We start from the raw sequence: 5,000 nt of genomic DNA on the forward strand, positions 1-5,000 counted from the left end.
GCATGTCGTTAACACCTAGTCCGCCTCGTCCGATCGATCGAGGCCGTTTCGACCGTTCGCCGCGCCTACTAGAGCTGATTTCTTCGGACTCCGATCAGAAAATCCGCCGATGCATGTCGTTAACACCTAGTCCGCCTCGTCCGATCGATCTAGGCCGTCTCGAACCACCCATCGCGCATCGAAAGTCGCATCTCTCGAACTCCGATCCGGAAATCGGCCGATGCATCACGTTAACTATTTCTTATATATCTAATATAATATACATGGAGACGGTAAGAATTCTTTTAATCGAAGATATACATATACTTCTCATCAATATCCAAAAGCTTATCGAAAAATAAATTACTCAACTTTTACGTGAAGAATCGTTCACCCAAACCTTATCCCCTATATATGTCAGGAGAACCCAAGGTTCCCCTCCAGACACGATTTAGCAAACTTTTCCCGATCGATCCGACCCACCGAGGCCGTCTCGACCGTCCGCTGCGCCTACTAGGGCCGATTTCTTCGGACTCCGATCAGAAAATATACCGATGCATGTCGTTAACACCTAGTCCGCCTCGTCCGATCTATCTAAACAGTCTCGACGCACCCAACACTCTTTCAAAGTCGGATTACTCGGACTCAATCTGAAAATGGACCGATGCATGACGTCAACACTTAGCCCGCCTCGTCTGATCTATCTAAGCCATCTCGACCCACCCAACACGCCTTCCAAGTCGGATCACTCGGACTTCGATCTGAAAATCTCCGGACTCATTTTTATGAATATCCCCAGTCAGTAAGAACGTTATTTCGCCAATATATACCAACAATAAACCATATTCCAATAGCTGAACCAAAAATATAATTCCCGATCCAAACGTTCTGCATCGCCCAACGCGACCACCTTCCCTATATATGTCAGGAGAGCACAGGGTTCCCCTCCAGACAACACTTACGCTCTATCCCCGACTCTCGGTCGATCGATAGGCCAGGTCAGCGGTGTCTGTTTCGGCCGAAGCTCGGACTTTGGTCAAAATGTTCCGATACAAAATTTGAACCAAGATAGATACAGATATGATTCCTTCTTAAATATACGTTGATTATCGAACAGAATATGGTAAATATTTTGCGATGACCGAGGATTTCATGAATTTTTTTTTTTTTTCGAAAAAATTTTCTATTATCGGAATTTCCTCAAATTTCATTTGGTTGCCTCCTAATGCTTATTAAAAATGATAACCAACAATCAGAATCATTATTTATCATTTATTTCAATTTTTATAATGAAAAACGTTCACGTCCTTTCGCGCCTCTCGATCGTCGTTTACGTGATGCATCGGTCAGCCCTAGTTTACGTGGTGCATCGGTAAGATCGAGTTCACGTTCTGCATCGGTCTGCCCGAGTTTACGTGGTGCATCGGTAAGATCGAGATTACGTGGTGCATCGGTAAGATCGAGTTCACGTTCTGCATCGGTCTGCCTGAGTTTACGTGGTGCATCGGTATGATCGAGTTTACGTTCTGCATCGGTGTGATCTAGTTTACGTTGTGCATCGGTAAGATCGAGATTACGTGAAGCATCGGTATGATCGAGTTTACGTTCTGCATCGGTCTGGACTCTGAGATATATTTTCGACGTGAAAATGTTCCGATACAACTTTTGAACCAGGATAGTTAGAGAGATGATTTTTTCTGGGATGTACGTTGATTGGGGAATGGATTGTGGAAAATAACTTGCCATGACCGAGGTGTTCTCGAATTTTTTTTTTTTTTCGAAAAATATTTTCTGATTTTGGATTTCACTCAAATTTGATTTCGTTGCCTTCTAATGTGTTCTAAAAGAGTAAATCAGTAATCAGAATCGAAAAATATTTTTCGGATTTTTTTTTTTTTGAAAAAAAATTTTCTGATTTTGGAATTTCCTCAAATTTGATTTGGTTGCCTTCTAATGTGTTTTTAAAGCGTAAATCAGTAATCAGAATCAATATTCATTGTCGACTTTAATTTTTATAAGGAAAAATGTTCACGTCCTTAAACGCCTCCCCATCATTAGCCCGAGTCCAAGTCGATGTCAGTCCCGAGCGGACGGTGTCAGATACTACCTATCGCCCCGGTCTGGACTTGGCGAGGTATTTCGACGTGAAATGTTCCGATACAACTTTTGAACCAGGATAGTTAGAGAGATGATTTCTTCTATGTTGTACGTTGATTGTGGAATGGATTGTGGGAAATAACTTGCCATGACCCAGGTGTTCTTGAATTTTTTTTTTTTTCGAAAAAAATTTTCTGATCTTGAAATTTCCTCAAATCTGATTGCGTTGCCTTCTAATGTGTACTAAAAGAGTAAATCAGTAATCAGAATCAATATTCATTGTCGACTTTAATTTTTATAAGGAAAAATGTTCACGTCCTTAAACGCCTCTCCATCGTTACCCCGACTCCAAGACGATGTTAGACCGGAGCGGACGGTGTCAAATGCGACCGATCTCCCCGGTCTGGACTTAGCGAGATATTCCGACGTGAAATGTTCCGATACAAAAATTTAACTGTGATAGTTAGAGAGATGGTTCCTTTTGTGATGTACGTTGATTGTGTAATAGAATATGGAAATAAACTTGAGATGACCGAGGTCTTCTGGGATTTTTTTTTTTTTTCGAAAAATATTTTTCGATTTCGGAAATCCCTCAAATTTCATTGAGATATGTCCTAATGTGTTCTTAAAACTTAAATCAACAATCAGAATTAATATCCAAAAGTTATTTCATTTTTTATAAGGAAAAACGTTCACGTCCTTTCCGCTCCCAAAAAGTGAGATATCATAGAAAATATCGCTATATTTGTTGTTTACGGCCATACCACGCTGAAATTGCCAGTTCTCGTCAGAACACTGAAGCCAAGCAGCGTCGGGCGCGGTTAGTACTTGGATGGGTGACCGCTTGGGAACACCGCGTGCTGTAAGCTTTTTTTTTACGTTCTGCATCGGTCTGCCGAGATAACGTGGTGCATCGGTATGATCGAGTTTACGTTCTGCATCGGTAAGATCGAGATTACGTGATGCATCGGTAAGATTGAGATTACGTGGTGCATCGGTAAGATCGAGTTTACGTGGTGCATCGGTAAGATCCAATTCACGTTCTGCATCGGTAAGATCCAGTTCACGTGGTGCATCGGTAAGATCGAGATTACGTGGTGCATCGGTAAGATCGAGTTTACGTGGTGCATCGGTAAGATCCAATTCACGTTCTGCATCGGTAAGATCCAGTTCACGTGGTGCATCGGTAAGATTGAGATTACGTGGTGCATCGGTAAGATCGAGTTTACGTGGTGCATCGGTAAGATCCAATTCACGTTCTGCATCGGTAAGATCCAGTTCACGTGGTGCATCGGTAAGATTGAGATTACGTGGTGCATCGGTAAGATCGAGTTTACGTGGTGCATCGGTAAGATCCAATTCACGTTCTGCATCGGTAAGATCCAGTTCACGTGGTGCATCGGTAAGATCGAGATTACGTGGTGCATCGGTAAGATCGAGTTTACGTGGTGCATCGGTAAGATCCAATTTACGTTCTGCATCGGTAAGATCTAGTTTACGTGGTGCATCGGTAAGATCGAGATTACGTGGTGCATCGGTAAGATCCAGTTCACGTGGTGCATCGGTAAGATGGAGATTACGTGGTGCATCGGTAAGATCGAGATTACGTGGTGCATCGGTAAGATCTACTTTACGTTCTGCATCGGTCTGCCCTTGTTTACGTGGTGCATCGGTAAGATCGAGATTACGTGAAGCATCGGTATGATCGAGTTTACGTTCTGCATCGGTCTGCCCGATATTACGTGGTGCATCGGTCTGCCCTAGTTTACGTGGTGCATCGGTTTGGACTTAGAGATATATTTTCGACGTGAAAATGTTCCGATACAACTTTTGAACCAGGATAGTTAGAGAGATGATTTTTTCTGGGATGTACGTGGATCGGGGAATGGATTGTGGGAAATAACTTGCCATGACCGAGGTGTCCTCGAATTTTTTTTTTTTTCGAAAAAAATTTTCTGATTGTGGAATTTTCTCAAATTTGATTTGGTTGCCTCCTTATATGTTCTAGTAGCGATAATCAACAATCAGAATCAAAATCCATGGTCGGGTTTGATTTTTATAAGGAAAAATGTTCACGTCCTTTTTTACAACCCCGACTCATTGACGATGTTAGAACCGAGCCGGCGGTGTCAGATACGACCGATCGCCCCGGTCCCGATCGTCATTTACGTTGTGCATCGGTCTGCCCGAGATTACGTGGTGCATCGGTCTGGACTTAGAGATATATTTTCGACGTGAAAATGTTCCGATACAACTTTTGAACTAGGATAGTTAGAGAGATGATTTTTTCTGGGATGTACGTTGATTGGGGAATGGATTGTGGGAAATAACTTGCCATGACCGAGGTGTTCTCGAATTTTTTTTTTTTTTTCGAAAAAAATTTTCTGATTGTGGAATTTTCTCAAATTTGATTTGGTTGCCTCCTAATGTGTTCTAATAGCGATAATCAACAATCAGAATCAAAATCCATGGTCGGGTTTGATTTTTATAAGGAATAATGTTCACGTCCTTTTTCGCCTATGTTCTTTTTCGACGTGAAAAGTTCCGATACAACTTTTGAACCAGGATAGTTAGAGAGATGATTTTTTCTGGGATGTATGTTGATTGACGTACGAAACTTGGAAAAAAAATAGAAAAGACCGAGGTACTCTAGAAAAAAAATTTATTGAAAATATTTTTTTGATTTCGGAATTAATTCGAAATTCATTCAGATGTCTTCTATCAATATCGCGAAAGAAAAATCAATAATCAGAATCGATATTCATCTAAGATTATTTCCTTTTGGATTGTGTTAACATTCGGTACGATCTTGTCTACGTGATGCATCGGTTTGTTTCTCGGCTCTTGTGAGCAAGTTGGACACTCGAGACGGCCTCCATCGATCGGATTAGGCGGGCTTTAATGTTAACGTGCTGCATCGGTGT

At 41.6% G+C, this 5,000-nt stretch overlaps 1 non-coding gene across 1 annotated transcript; it reads left to right on the plus strand.

The window, feature by feature from the left end:
* Positions 1-2,826: 2,826 nt before the first annotated feature.
* On the plus strand, positions 2,827-2,945 carry LOC123687380. Its single transcript, XR_006749109.1, has one exon. It is a non-coding gene; the product is annotated as a 5S ribosomal RNA (ribosomal RNA).
* Positions 2,946-5,000: the final 2,055 nt, after the last annotated feature.

Source organism: Harmonia axyridis, chromosome X (assembly GCF_914767665.1).
Source record: "Harmonia axyridis chromosome X, icHarAxyr1.1, whole genome shotgun sequence".
Taxonomy (NCBI): domain Eukaryota; kingdom Metazoa; phylum Arthropoda; class Insecta; order Coleoptera; family Coccinellidae; genus Harmonia; species Harmonia axyridis.